The sequence below is a fragment of the Rattus norvegicus genome, chromosome 15, assembly GCF_021556685.1.
Source record: "Rattus norvegicus strain SHRSP/BbbUtx chromosome 15, alternate assembly SHRSP_T2T, whole genome shotgun sequence".
Lineage (NCBI taxonomy): Eukaryota > Metazoa > Chordata > Mammalia > Rodentia > Muridae > Rattus > Rattus norvegicus.
Genome location: NC_141548.1, coordinates 30584353 through 30600616, shown reverse-complemented (window position 1 = coordinate 30600616; position 16264 = coordinate 30584353). Strand labels below are relative to the sequence as shown.

Below are 16264 nucleotides of genomic sequence, written 5' to 3'. Positions count from 1 at the left end.
TCCATGTGCTGAGCCAGATCCTCTCAGGTGCCCTGAATGCTGACAGCCAGACTCACAGCAAACCTGGGTGCACAGAAGCCCCAGCAGAGAGCGCAGCAGCCTCTTCATGGTGCTTGTGTGGCTGCTGGAGACAGAAGCAAGTAACCAACCCCTGGGCTGTGGTGACAGTGGGGATGGTGAAGTGACCCCTCCTCCTGAGACTCATCAGCTCCACCCAGGAACCCTAAGAGGCCATACCCTGTGTTGTTTCCTCCCTGACTTCAGAGTCTGAAGCTCCTCACAAGCCAGACCTGCCTAGAATCTGGGTGGAGAACAGTGAGGGAAGGGTACATTTTGAGATGACCCTGGGGTTCTATGTACTTAGGAAACCAGGAGCAGGGGAGGACCGGCACATCAAAGAGAACATGCTTCAGCCGCACAGTAGCCTGGAAACTCAGAGAAACAACAACCAGGGAACAGGTGCGTGCTCTCCCGAAAGACCATGAACTGCTGCCTGAAAGATGGGTCAGCAGATAATGGTGCCTGCTGTCCTGGTAGGACCTTAGTTCCCTTCCTAACATCTGCACCAGGTGCCTCACAGCTGCCTGTAACTCCAGCTCCAGGGATTCTGATGCTCTCATCTGTCTTCCTCAGAACCTCTGCATGGGTTGACATTGGCATAGACTCACTAACAAACCTTACAAAAACCAGTCTTCACTGTGAAATAATTTAAATGAAATCACTGCAGTAGAGAGAGAGAGAGAGAGAGAGAGAGAGAGAGAGAGAGAGAGAGAGAGAGGGGGGGGGGAGAGGAAGAAAGAAAGGAAGGAAGAAAGGAAGAAAAAAAAGAAAGAAAGAAAATAGAGATATAGCATAAGTGTAATGGTTTCCTAGCTTTGGAATGCATTTTAAAATGTGGGACACTCCTGTAATAGTCAAGATGTGTTCTAAATGCTGCAGAAAATGGTGACTGTGTATGAAGGAAGAACACTGGGGAAACTAATGCAGGAGTGTGCATTTTAAAGTTTCACCATAATGAAGATTACTTAAGAAATGAAACCAGTAAGAACACACATACACACACACACACACACACACACACACACACACACACACAATCTCCTCAAAACTAGCTCACAGTAAACATTATGACATCTAAGCCTGTAGTTGTCTCATACAGTATTAAAACAATTAATTACCTCTAGTTTGATCAGAATTCATTAATGTAATTTTGTACAATTTTTACTCTTCGGTGAAAATGTTCCTCAAGAATCAGATATCTTTTTCTAACAAAACACAAGTAAATGGCAGCTCAGATTTATCCCATAGGAATGAAGCACTTCCCAAGATTGCACTTTCTCTGCTTGTTGCTTTCAGGGACCATGCCAACCCCCCTGAAAGTGCCTGAGGCTGGGACCCTGGTCTCCTACTCCGCAAGGCTCAGGTTGTGTCCACCTCAGCACTTGTGACTCAGGGCAGAGGAGCACCCAGCTCCCTTGGTCCCATTCTCAGGGGATCCTCATTTGGTGAGATGTTCACCCTTCCTGCACTGAACCTGAAAGCTCCCCATGCCTGAGACAAACAGAATTCCTGTGTGAGCTTCAGGTGACCCAGATGAGAGTGTCACACATGCAGGGAAGGACCCTGAGGGACAAGGGATGAGCAGCTGCTGAACATTCACGGGTGCAGCCATCATGGTGGGGCGCCCCTGGGCTCTGCCCCCTCCTACAGCATCAGTGCTGTGTGGGGAACTCAGCCACAGGAGGGTCTCTGTTCAGACTAAAGCCACACACTGTTCTTTCTGTGAAGAACACCTACTGAGGCAGTGACACTCACAGGGTTCTCTGAGCTTTCGTGTACACAACAAGGTCACCAAGGTGAGCAGAAAGCAGCTCACTCCTTCCTGAGAGATTTCCAGGAAGTAAATAGAGTTCGATGAGGTACACAGAGGTTGCTCTGAGCTGAAGGAGCTTTAGAAACCTTCATCCTAATAACACTGAAGAAACAACTAAGAAGAGACATTTTCTTTTCCTTGGCCTGCCTCTACCCTCTGTGTAAGGTAGAGCAAATGTTCTGTCGGAACATTTACTGAAAGTGGAAGAGGTTTTAAAAAATAATTATTCAGTAATTTCATACACGAACATAATACACTCATGACCACCACCTCCCAACACCTCCTACAACTCGTTCCAGAACCCACTATTATCCCATTCACCCTCCCAAAGCCAGGAAACTAAAATGGGGTAGTAAGACAAGAATGAGTTGGTAAGAAAATAGGGTAGTAAGCACAGGTAGTATAAAGCTAAATATGCCATGGGGAGAGGTGAGTTAAGATGAGAGGGGATGGCAGGGCAGGGCAGAGATGGGAGGTTTCCTTGAGTTGACTGTAATCTATGGCAAAACCGTTCATTTTGCAGAGAGGAGTGTCCTCAAGAGGCTCAACTGAGAACTGAGAAGTTCCCAACTGCTGTGGACTTTCCTCTGTTCCTGCTGCCTTCCCAGGGTGAATAAGGAGGATTGGTAATCATCCACATGGAAAGGGTAATGTGTGTCTAACTGTAAGGCTTATAGGTTTTAAAAAGAAGAATATAAAGTTATGAAATGAAATGGGAGAAAAATATTATACAGTGATAAAATCACAGCTTCTTTACTCATTTCAAACAAAAGCCAGGAACACAGAATTCAGACACTGAGGAGTTACTAGATTTCTAGAATATGTCATCAAAATGCGGAGAAAGATGTGTGATTTATGCAGCTAAGAATATTGCACATGTGTTTCCATATGAATAAGTGAATTTAGAAGTATATATTCAAATAAACATTGTGAAAGTACATTTAAAATAACAAGTCCAGCACAGACAATCTTCAGTTTGGTGAACTCTAAGTCCCATCAACAAATGGTAAAGTGATGAGAGCCTTAGTTACCTGTGTAGTGCCTTCCTTTCTTATGAATTCAACATAACTTAGGATTGCCACCTGCCATACTGTAAGTCCTGCCTACAGGAGGAAACTATGCAGAGCATGGACACCAGTGGGCAGTGGTTATGAGAATCGACTTCCTGTTCCAGTACCACAATTCTCAGTCTAGCAAGGGTTAATCTCCCTCTCCCTCCCCCTCTTCTTCTCCTGCCTGCCTCCCCCAGTGTGTGTGTGTGTGTGCGCGCGTGTGTGCGTGATCAATCAAAATGAGGGCATTGAGAACCTTAACAGGTCCATTCTGTGAGGCAATTTTTGCAAAGGCAGCTCACTAAGGACAAATCCTCCTTAGACAGGTCAGAGAGCACAAAGTGTCGAAGCAGTGAACAGTGAGAGCAGAAAAGCATATTAGAAGCAGTTAGGGAGGGGGGAGAGATACAGGTTCCAACACCAGACACTGTCTGGAAATAAACCACTTTGATTTGAGTTAAGGAACCAGGAAGCAAATACTCATAATGTAAAACAGCATTGGCTAAAAGCTGAGAAATGATGTTGGCAGCATCTACAATGGAGAGACTGTGGACTCAGCCATGCAACCGAGCCAGATCCAAAATATGTTTATGGCCACTTCCTCATCACCTGGTGGGTGAAATTGTAATTGAGGGGCATTTGGTGAAGAACAGTCTTCAAATTGTTGTACTTTTTAAACACAGTTTAAAACTCAAGACTATGCCACGTGACCACCCCACTGGCACTTCTTATACCTGGAGTCTATCTGGATAAGGGACTCTGGAGCACAACTGGGACTGGACATCTCATAGTCATTTACTCTGCATTCGGGTCAGTTGTCATCGCTGTAGTGGCCTCATCTGCTTCAAAATGAAAGTTCTTTGATGAGGGCTGAAAACTACATTTGTCTCTGTGTGTAATTATAAATATTTTGAATACAGTTAGGAGCTACACTGATTTAGGAAAGCGGCTGGAGTGGGTTCTCCTTTAGCGTCTATGACATTCTCAGCCATGGGGACTTTACTAGGTTTAGAGTTTTAGGCTGAAGTTCCCTCCTACTGAACGTGCCTTAAGTTCAGTAAGGCATATGTTAGCTTCTCCCAATGTAGAAGTGCTGCTATTACACCCCTGTGGATATCCTGACACGTTGGTCATTGTTTTCTTTCAGAGACTTTACATTTTGCTATGATTATTCATTGCTTTTCTCCAGTGGAGTCTTACAGAACATCTCTGCACACTGTGAGAACTCACCTCAGGGAGGAGTCTTCAGGGCAGTTCTAGTTATATATTCCTCCAAGCCCTATGTCTGAAGTACATGGTGCCCTAAACAAAATGGTCTTACCTTCATGTTCTATGAGGCAATCAATGGCAGTGGTAATAGTCAATTTTATTTGGAAGAAACTCTAGAAATCCTCTGACCAACAACTTTAAAGGAGGGTTCCCTTGCCTGACACTGGGATTTTTTATTACACTTAGCACTCATTCCAGTCTTGACAAGCTCTCACCTGAGAGACTCTGTTCTATGCTGGGCCATTAGTAAGAGTTTTTGGAGTAGAAACACAATTTGACATTCCATTTTTCTCCATAAACTGTAAGATAACATTCACTTCTTTATGTACAGAAAACTGAGTCTTTCTTTTTTTTTTTTTTATTATTAACTTGAGTATTTCTTATATACATTTCGAGTGTTATTCCCTTTCCCAGTTTCCGGGCAAACATCCCCCTCCCCCCTCCCCTTTCTTATCGGTGTTCCCCTCCCCACCCTCCCCCCATTGTCCCCCTCCCCCCAACAGTCTAGTTCACTGGGGGTTCAGTGTTAGCAGGACCCAGGGCTTCCCCTTCCACTGGTGCTCTTACTAGGATATTCATTGCTACCTATGAGGTCAGAGTCCAGGGTCAGTCCATGTATAGTCTTTAGGTAGTGGCTTAGTCCCTGGAAGCTCTAGTTGCTTGGCATTGTTGTACATATGGGGTCTCGAGCCCCTTCAAGCTCTTCCAGTTCTTTCTCTGATTCCTTCAACGGGGGTCCTATTCTCAGTTCAGTGGTTTGCTGCTGGTATTCGCCTCTGTATTTGCTGTATTCTGGCTGTGTCTCTCAGGAGCGATCTACATCCGGCTCCTGTCGGTCTGCACTTCTTTGCTTCATCAATCTTGTCTAATTGGGTGGCTGTACATGTATGGGCCACATGTGGGGCAGGCTCTGAATGGGTGTTCCTTCAGTCTCTGTTTTAATCTTTGCCTCTCTCCTCTCTGCCAAGGGTATTCTTGTTCCCCTTTTAAAGAAGGAGTGAACCATTCACATTTTGATCATCTGTCTTGAGTTTCATTTGTTCTAGGCATTTAGGGTAATTCAAGCATTTGGGCTAATAGCCACTTATCAGTGAGTGCATACCATGTATGTCTTTCTGTGTTTGGGTTAGCTCACTCAGGATGATATTTTCCAGTTCCAGCCATTTGCCTACGAATTTCATAAAGTCGTTGTTTTTGATAGCTGAGTAATATTCCATTGTGTAGATGTACCACATTTTCTGTATCCATTCCTCTGTTTAAGGGCATCTGGGTTCTTTCCAGCTTCTGGCTATTATAAATAAGGCTGCAATGAACATAGTGGAGCACATGTCTTTTTTATATTTTGGGGCATCTTTTGGGTATATGCCCAAGAGAGGTATAGCTGGATCCTCAGGCAGTTCAATGTCCAATTTTCTGAGGATCCTCCAGACTGATTTCCAGAATGGTTGTACCAGTTAGCAATCCCACCAACAATGGAGGAGTGTTCCTCTTTCTCCACATCCTCGCCAGCATCTGTTGTCCCCTGAGTTTTTGATCTTAGCCATTCTCACTGGTGTGAGGTGAAATCTCAGGGTTGAAACTGAGTCTTTCTTAACACACATTACAGTTTGTTTTTTTATTTTTTAAATTTCAGGTCTTTCTTTCTTTAGAAAGAGATAAACATGAATACCAGAGCATTTGAGTTTAAACTAATATTTTGTTTAGAGAATTGAGAAGATTCAAAACCTTTCTCTCCTTTCCCATATTATCAAAGAACCCAAATCCCAGGTGAGTGGCTACACCACATTATCAGGATTTAGTCAAAGTGCAATGGAGGAAGAGAGTGGTCATTAATGGGGAGAGTTTTCTCGATACACAAGCTCCCTCCTTCACAAGATGTAGAACTGGGAAGGGAGGGAAGGAGCTCCCTCTCCGGGCATCATCTTGAAAGCTCCACCAGCTGTATTTCATGAGCACATTCACTAAGTGAAGACTGTCACGGAGTATGGTGGTTTGAATGAGAATGGCCCCAATAGGCTCAAATATCTGAATGTTTTGTTCTTAGCTGGTAGACTGTTTAGGAAGGATCATGAGGTGAGATCTTGTCAGGAGAAACATGTCATTGGTGGTGATCTTAGAAATCTCAAAGCCAAAACCAGGCCCAGTTCTCCCTCTCTCTGCCCCTTGCTTGTAATATGATGTAAGCCCTTAGCTACTGCTCCAGGGCCATGACTGCCTGCCTGCCTGCCTGCCTGACTGACTGATTGACTGCTACACTCCCCATCATAATGGTCACCCTCTGATACTGTGATTAAACCCTCAATTAAATGCCCTTTTTGTAAATTGTCTTGATTGTGGTGTCTCTTCACAACAAAAGACAAGAACTGAGACAGGAATAAGGAGGGAATCTTTGAAAGATGTACCTAGGAGAGGAAAAATGTACATAACTTATGGAGTGAGACTGAAGCAGATTTTGAAAGCTAGAGTTTATGTTCTTCATTTGTCATAAATTCATGGGGTAATAACAGACGATCGTTGGAAAACTTAAATCACTCAATTTTGTAAGACAGCCAGGTAGAGCTAAGTTCCATGGTAGGGTGTCCCTGGAGGTATTTTCTGGGAGAGGGCTGGCGCTATTTCTGGGGATCAAAACCTGGGTTCTTACTAGCACTGACATCCATCCTATCTTGTCAAAATAACCACAAATACCTACATTTCTAGCAATTTGACCTGTGATTTGTAGGTATTTTTTAAGCAGCTAGGAAAACAATCACTTAGCCAAAGCACATAGCCTCCCTCCCCCGGCCTTCCCTCTCCTCAGCCTTCCTGCACCGTTGGTTCATGTGCAGCTTCCCCTGCCGTCTCCCTCACTGTGTCTCCACAGCACAGTAGTACAGGGCAGAGTCTGACAGCTGTGCTGAGGGCTTCTGCAGACGGAAGGAGGGGCTGCTCTTATGGAGAGCGGCGTGGAACCCTTCGTGCTCGGTCCTCTTGCTGTCTGTGGAGCTCCTCAGGAGTAGCCGAGGGGCTTCATTGAGATATTGCACATACCAGAACAGGGAAATATCTGAATAAGCAGTCTGAAAGGTACAGTTCAGCACCACAGGTGACCCCTCTGTGAGACTGACCAGGCCTTCTGTCTGAGTCACTGAGTCTCCATTGCTCCTCCCTGAAAATAAATAATAAAAAAATGAATGAATAAGTACATAAATGCATAAATACAGAGGAATTACTTTTTTATCTGAGAAGGAACACTAAAGACTTCTAGAGTTGTAAGAAACGGACATTATTAACCCTTAGAGTTAAATATAACTTACGGAGCATTAGGAGGAGCACGAGAACAGAGCAGGTGTCAGGAAGCATGTTCATAGAAGAAATGACACTTGGTCCTTGAGGGCACCAAAGTCACAGGGCAAGTCCTCTGCAGGATCTCCTCAAACTCCTCATTCAGAGACAAGGACCTCTGTCTGCACAGTGAGTCTGTCCTTTTAAACAACCATGTGAATGAGATGTTAACCACATCTGAAGCGGCAGCGCCCTCTGCTGATTTCCCTTCAACCTGTGCCACAGAGGTCTACACAGCACATTGTAAAGAAACTTGGAAGCTCCACAAAGGAGGCAGGTCTCCAGTCCCCAGTGGATGCCTGAAATCACTAGTGCTACTGAACTATTTGTATCCTACGGTATTTAGTGTGGTGAGCATATATAAAAGAATATACACATTCAAATGCACCTCTGATAAAATTTATCTACCTTTTCTCATTTTATTCGTTCTTAGAGAATGTTATGCAATGAAGCTTGATTGTATTTATCTGTTCTTTCCAGTCTAACCCAGTTCTGTGTCCCCACCCCCTTTCTTTTTTTAAATTTTATATTTCTTGAATATTTTATTATTTACATTTCAAATGTTATCCCCCTTTCCCCTTCTCCATACTTCCCCCTGGCCCCGCTTCTGTGAAGATGCTCCCACGCTTCCAGGACTAGACTGAGGCTAGTATACACAGGCAGTAAGCTCCAGAGACTACAATTACATCTGGCGAATAAGAGATACTTTTATAAACATGACTTCATAATAGAAGTCCTGAAGAGACTAGACACAAGGGACATGGCTCAACAAAATAAAGAATCAATATACAGCAAACTCACAACCAAGAATCAACCTAAACGGAGCAAATTTTAAAGCATTTCCACCAAAATCAGGAACCATACAAAGTTGTCCATTTAATCAATTTAGTGATTGAAATCTTAGCTAGAGTTATAAGACAATTAAAGATCAAGAAGACACAAATAAGGAAGGAAGAAGTCAAGTATCTTTACTTGACAATTATATGATTTTTATATGTTAAAGACTCCCCTAGGAACTCCTACAGCTGATAACACTTTCAGCAAAGCAGCAAGAGAGAAAAGAAACATGTATAACTCAGTAGACTTCCATATAGTAAAAACAAACACATTAAGAAAGAAATCATGGAAACAACACAATAGTCTCAAAAATATAGAAATATCTTGTATAAACTCTACCAATGTAAATGAAAAATGTATATAGTAGCAATTTTAAACACAGAAGAAACAGAAGAAATCAGAGAGGATACCCCATGCTTATTGGTTGGCAGGATTAATATAGTGAAAGTGGCCATCCTAACAAAAAGCAATAGACAGATACAATGCAATCTGCATCAAAATTCCAACAGAAGTCTTCACACAAGTAGAAAAATACTTCAGCTTCATATGACACACCAAAAACACAGATGGCTAAAACAATCAAGAACAATAAAAGAACTGCTTGTGATATCACAATCCTGGATTTTGAGTTGTTCTACAAAATTATTGTCAGAAAAAGAGCATGGTATTGGCATTAAAACAGACATGTTGATCAAGGGAATATAATTAAAGACCAGACATAAGTCCATAAAACTCAAGTATAAATAGAACAAGGACATGAATAGATGTAAAGATCTTCTGAATCTAACAGAGAAATGTGGAATAGTCTTGAAATCATTGGTACAGGAAAAAACTTCTGATCAGGACATCAATAGCACAGTTGCTAAAAACAATAATTGATAAGTGGAACTTCATGAAACTGAAAAGATTGTGTATAGGCCATGATTTGAACAATATGGGACTTTATGGAAGGAGAAATTATCACTATCAATTATGCATATGATATAGGACTGTCATAGTCAGAGTTTCTATTCCTGCAAACACATTATGCACAAGAAGCAAATTGGGGAGGAAAGGGTTTATTCAGCTTACACTTCCACATTGCTGTTCATCACCAAAGGAAGTCAGGACAGAACTCAAGCAGGTCAGGAAGCAGGAGCTGATGCAGAGGCCATGGATGAATGCTGCTTACTGGCTTGTTCCCTTGGCTTGCTCAGCCTGCTTTCTTATACAACACAGCCCAGGGATGGCACCACCCAGAATGGGCCCTCCCACCCTTGATCACTAATTGAGAAAATGCTTTACAGCTAGATCTCATGGAGGCATTTCCTCATTTCCTCAAGGGAGGCTCCTTTCTCTGTGATAACTCCAGCTTGTGTCAAGTTGACACACAAAACCAGCTAGTACAAGGAATTATATCTAATATAATTAAATAAAAAATAAAAAGACTGCTCATCAGGAAAAGAAACAACCTAAGTAAAACTGGGAATGATCTAAACAGAATGTTCTCAAAATATAAAACACAAATGGCTGAAAAATATTCAAAGAAAATTTCAACATCTTTAGACCTCAGGAAAAATGTGAATTAAAACCTCTATGAGATTTCACCTTACATCAGTAATAAGGACCAAAATCAATAAAATAAATACCTTATGTGAGTGAAAATGTAGTGTAAAGGGAACACTTATCCACTGCTGGAGAGAGTGCTAACTTTGACAGCCACTATGGAACCAAGTGCGATGTTCTTCAGGAAGACAGAACTAGATGCATTTCAATACTCAACTACCCCACATTGGGCACATCCTCATAGGACTCTGTCCTACTACAGAAACACTTGTTTTCTGCTCTTCAATTCATAATAACTAGAAATTGGGAGCAGCCTAGATCCCAGGATAGGTAATGAAGATGTGGTACATATACACAATGAAATATCACTCAGTATTGAGCTATGAAATTTACAAGTAAATGGTTGAAACTAGAAAAAAATCATCCTGAGTCATGTTACCCAGACCCCCAAAACAAATATAGTGTGTATTTGCTTAAATGTGGATATTAGCTTTTAAGTCTTCAATAGACTTCCTACAATCTTTACTCCTACAGAAGTTCAGAATAAGATAGTGATTAGGGTAGAGGGATTATTTTTCCTGAGTAGAGGAAAAATAGAATAGATAGTAAAAGAGACAGAGTGAGTATGGAACAGGAGGACTAAACAGGAAGTAGGAGGGGTGAGAGGATAAGGGAGGGGACAGAGGAAGAGAAACTAAGCTCCAACTGAGACGTCATATGGAACCTGCTACAGAGGAAGCTTCTTAATAAATACATTCATCTGTGTGTGCGTGTGCATGTGTAAATGGAATCTAAATGAAATTATCAAATAACAGGGAGACAAAGAACCAAGTAGACATCACTTACCAACAAGTGAATCCACCAGTTCCAAGAATGGGTATCATCTGAGTTGTTAGCCAAAGGTGCCCCATGGAAATATTTAAAAAAACTCAAGCGATTTCCTAGTTTTCAAGGCTATTGGTTTCTCTCCACAAACTGATGGTAACACAGTGTTGTTGAAGACAATACATACATATCCCATTAAAAATGGCAATGTCAGGCTGTTGCCTAACTAGAGTTTTCAGCCCTGTGGATTAATAATGTTCATGGTATAGGAAAGGACTCTGAACACTGTCAGAGGAGAGAGGTAAACACAAACACAGCTCTAAACACTTTGACCTACAATGTTGACCTGCCTAAATGGTACACTAGTGCAATAATGGCACAAATGATACTGGACTACCTCTGAATGGAACTAAGGCCCACTCCATGAGGAGGAACCTGTGCCTCATTCTTCTGTGGTGGACAAAAACCTCAAACTAGATAGGGCATAGACCCTGGGAAAACCACATATTGTTCTCCTAAAGCATGTATCAATATACTGACTTCTAATGACTTCTGCTATAGCCTGAGATCATTGTCTTGTTTGGAAATAAGTAGGAAGCATCCTCTGTAGTAGATGGAAACAAACAGAGAAACCTACAAGTCCATGACTGGAAAATGCACAGAAATGAGAGATTCTGAAACTTCCAGTGCTAAATAGAATGTTTTCATTGAACTTCTTCCCTCAAGTAATTTTATAGAAGAAAAGCAGAAAGATTGTAAGATCCAGTGGACATGGAAGGCAATAAGGAAATAATGCCTTTTAGAACCATTAAGAGTGATTTACATGTGAACTCAGTAATAACGGCAACCTACACAAGGCCTGCACAGATCAAATACAGATAGAGTTTCGTTTACAACAGGAGGAAATGGGCATGATGCTCAGGCCTAAACAAGAAGTCTCCAATTGACAATGTCAGAAAAACAAAAAACAAAAAAACTTAGTTTTCTCCAACAGAGTTCGACTGTGTACATAAACCACACTTGAAGGCAACCTCATGTCCAGAAGTAGATGGCAAACTCATATAAATTCAAAGTATTTTCAGAAATATTTTCTCCTCTCAGGATGTTCTGTCTGGGCATTGTTTACCATATTTGTCATTTTCTTGTACATGATGGTTTTGAAATTTGTGTTTTTATGGATTTTTGTGCACATGTCTCTGCATGTGTTTGTGCTTCTCATGCATCTTATTTGGTTGTGTTTTTTTCTGGTTGTTTCTTTTGTTCCATTCTGATATGTTTATTTGCTTGCTTGTTTTCTAAGAATAGAGGGAGGGTGTAGAGTTCTATATGTGGGGAGGTGAGGAGGTACTGGTAGGAGATGACGGAAGCAAAGCTCTGGTCAGGATAGATTACATGAAAACCATATATCTTCAATAAAAAACAGAATAACAGTTGTTCAGTCTGTGTCTTGCTTGCTCCAAGTACCCATGTTACACAGATTGGAGCTCTTGTTTCTTGTTGGTAGACAGATTGGACCATGTCCTTTCCAGACCCAACATACATAACTGAAAATGGTGGATTTAACAAGAGGTGATGGTTCCTGCAGGAGTGAGGTGGAGACAGAAGCCTAATCCCTGGCTGGAGGATACCTCCTGGTTCTAGGCAATGTCAGAGGCCCAAGATGAGGAAGGGTTCACTTTTTGGATTGAGCCCCCTTGAATAACCACTGTGGTCTGTGATTCCACAGGACTCCATGCTGCTGTTGGAGGTTCATGCTGCTGTCCGAGGCTGCAAAAAAGCCTGAGAAACATGAGGACTTACACAGTCTGTACTACTGTCTGATGCCTTGGTGAAGTTCTCGGGCTTTGCTCCCTCGTGGAGCCATGTTGAGGTGAGCAGTATATGTAAACCACCGGAGACCACGCTGAGGTTCCTCGACTATGCAGTCACTGAGGGCCATGAGCTGGTCACTGGTCCTGATATACCCAAGGTCAGTGCTATGTCTTCACCTATGTTACCACCTAAGCCGGTGCTGCCTGAAGCCATGTTATTGCCCAAGACTACGGGAGGAGTTGGCCCCTCCCCTTAGTGGCAGTCACACAGAGGCACTAGCTATGGATGATGGAGAGCTGGCCCACAGCACTGCAGTATGGGAGGGTAAGGAATGGGAAAACTAACTCCAGACACCTCATAGTTCTCTTCAGATGATGGTTTTTGGCATGGATGCAGGAGGAGGAAGATTCTTTCTCTTTTTGGGGTATTGCCACTAGGAATTTGTCGATGCTTTGGTGATGATATGGACCATACAAAAGGGACATTTCCCCCCTTTTATGTGGGAGGAGGTCAAGAGGAGAAGGCATGGCTATGAGAAGATTGAGAGGTGAGCATGGTCAGGGCACATTCTGTGAGATTCCCAAAGAATAAACTAAAATTAATAATAATAATAAAAGTTCATTTTATATCTTGTCTAGAAAACATCTAAAATGGCTATCTGTAGTCCTCTAGCTCATTTGTTTATGAGACAAACTCTTTCAAGTCAAGGCTAATCAGGAATGGAACTAGGACAAAGCTCTATTGGATCAGTTAGGAAGCCTGTTCTGGGTACCACATTTCTGGACCATGATTCCATGTTTAGATCTAACCTAATTCAATAGCCATATCCTACCAAGAATCTATGGTTACGGTGGTTGCTAATTGTGAACTCTCTGAGATGACTGAATCAATAATTCTTACTGCAAAGGCTATTACTCTAGTAACACCACTTGTAGCTATGCTCACAGAAATCTTACTGGCAATTAGGAATTGTTTATTGTCTAGGAAGCTCAGAAAAGTCTGTATTTTAAAGGCATGTAGTTGCAATAGGGATGGAAGCTGTCTGAATCACAAGGGGGTCAGTCAATCTGTGAAGCTCCAGAAAAAAAAGGTTTCAGCCAATCCAACGCCATTGTAGCCACTCAGCTGCAGTTGTAAAGGGAAAACAGCAATGGACAGACAATACGTGAATGCCTAAGGCTGGATGGTTTCCAGTTCCTTACAGAAAGTGGCAAGGCAGGAGTTGTCAACTGTGCAATATAATCTGCCAACCCTTGGGGAAAATCAGTTGTTAAGATTACATTTAATTATTTAATTAAATAATTTGTCCAATATTGTATGTTATTGGGGAGGTTTTCACTTTTTATTTTGAAAGCACTGTTTTAATGAGGTTTTGCATGTGTATACTTAAATATATATATAGATATACTACTTATAGATATATAATATATTATATGAAAATATATTATTATATGACATATAAACATTTTGGTAGATCCATTGCTAAAAGCAGGACTGTGATAAAAGTTGCAAATAAGGTCTCTGTAATTTATAATTTAACTTTTGGCTTTGATTCTTTCTAAAGCAAAATATTTTTTATAATACATAATTAAATGTATTATATTTTTAAAATGTAAAAACAATAGAAATGATGTCTTGATTTAATAATAAGATTTGTTTGTCTTGCCTTTTGATGACTTAATTTATTATATCTTCAGGAATTAGTACTCTTATTAACTTCATTTTGAGCAGATTAGCTGGAAGAGTTGTTGGTGCTCTCTAAACAGAGGATGGAAACAGTTGCTCTCAGTTCTCATTTTGGGAAATGACCCAAATGACTCAGGACTACTTAAGAGGGGTTTATATTTTATTTTATGACAGTAGCACAAGAATTTGATAAAATGCAGTGTATATTTTAGTCACTGATGTTTTTGAGCATTTAATATTCTACAAATCATTATCATTCAGTCTGAATTTAACTATGCTCTTCTGAAGTGAGATTTTTATTTTTCCTAATGCATTCTCTATAATTGGTGGAGATCTGATGAAGCCACAGCTGTGCAAAGCCTCCTGCAGAGTCTTCCCGTGGCAGGGGTTGCAGTCTCACACACAGCTGCAGTTTGTGGCAAGGCTGCAGGCTCACTGGGAGCACTGTGCCTGCCCTGCACAGAGGTAGGTGCCTGAGTCCTCCACCTGGGCATTGCTGATGTACAGGGTGCTGTAGCGCTCCTTAGAATTGAATGTTGAGTTTAACCTCCCACTCTCCTTTGTTCCTGGAACCAGGTAAAACAGATTGATGAGGCTGCCCCTAGGATTCTGTCGGAACCACTGCACAGTTGTAGTGGTGATAGAAAAATTGCATCTCAGAACAGAACTGCTTCCCTCATGAAGACTCAAGGCTGAAGGACTCTGCTCAACCCCATCTCCTCTCACCCCTGTTGGAAACAGAAAAAGAAATCAGAATTAAAGAGAGGTATCCACCCATATCAATCAAATACCCCATGAAACACCCATGAGGAAGAATGCACAGGAGATTTTCATCTACTTTCTCCCCCTCCACCACCGACATTTCTGGAGAATCCCTAATAGGAACTTAGCACAACTCACAGCAAATCTGCACCCACAGGATCCCCAGCACAGCTCCCAGGTTCCTCTCCATGGCCCCTGTCCACTTGCTGGGATGTCTTCTCTCCAGCTCTGAGGGGGTCAGTCTTGTGCCCAGACAACTTGTGCTCACAGACTACAGGTTCTCTCTGAGTCACTGAGCTCCCTCATTCATCTGAACAAGGAGCTCCACCCACCTGCACCTCATGACTCTGCACTGTTATTGCTCCAGGACTGTGGAGGACATTGATGTAGAGCCCAGGACACTAGATTTCGAATGTAAGGTGTAATATAAGGAGTTTGGGGGAAATGCATGAGGAAGGGGAATGCATTAATGAAGAATGCCAGTGGGGAACCTAATGGCTCAGTGTGTAAAGCGGAGCCTTGCAGAACCCAGCGAGACTGTTTGACCTTTTGTTGTCTGAGTTTTTTCCAGACACTATGATCTGGCCATTGTCTCCTCCATCACGCCCACGATCTTTCCCCCATCCTCAGCCACCTAACTCTATGGCCTTCCTTTTTCTCTCTTTAGAAAGCAAACAAACAGGGGACCAAGTAAAAACCCCTTAAAACAGAATTAAAATAAAAACAGCAAGAAAGACAAACACACACACACACACACACACACACAAACATAAAAACACAAGGCATGTAACCCTAAAATAGAGATGAAAGACCAGTATGACAAGAAAAAGAAAAGAAGGAAGGAAGGAAGGAAGGAAGGAAGGAAGGAAAGAAGGAAGGAGGGGAGGGAGGGAGGGAGGGAGGAAGGAAGGAAGGAAGGAAGGAAGGAAGGAGAGCGCAAATTAAGAAATGTGACACAAGGACACCACTGGATTCATTCCATATTGGTCTTCTAATGCTGAGCGTAGGGCCCACCCTTAAGTGTGATTATTGTACCCAATTAGAGAAGCCCTGATCGGACTCTTAAATTACACAATGTAACAAATCAGCGTGCAATGTGCTACACAAAATGAAAATAATTTCTTGCGATTAAAATATTCTTATGCGTAGAAAATGTTTCCAACACAGTTTTAAGAAAAACAAGGCATGTCTGTGTTTTCACCCTGATTTGTTTTCTAGCTCTTGGCTTCTTTTGCTGTGCTCATTAGGAAAACACAACTGATTCAGAACAGGCTACAGA

General features: G+C 41.9%; 1 long non-coding RNA gene across 5 annotated transcripts; it reads left to right on the top strand.

Annotated features, from left to right (window-relative positions):
- The first annotated feature begins 262 nt into the window (after positions 1-262).
- LOC134482215 (uncharacterized) lies at positions 263-15806 on the top strand. 5 transcript variants are annotated; one of them, XR_015638761.1, is made up of 6 exons: positions 263-459; positions 2397-2520; positions 12452-12595; positions 12975-13084; positions 14556-14688; positions 14800-15806. It is a non-coding gene; the product is annotated as an uncharacterized LOC134482215 (long non-coding RNA). The 5 variants fall into 5 exon arrangements; XR_015638760.1 differs by having other exon boundaries at positions 12899-13084; XR_015638762.1 differs by lacking the exon at positions 12975-13084.
- The last annotated feature ends 458 nt before the right edge of the window (positions 15807-16264 follow it).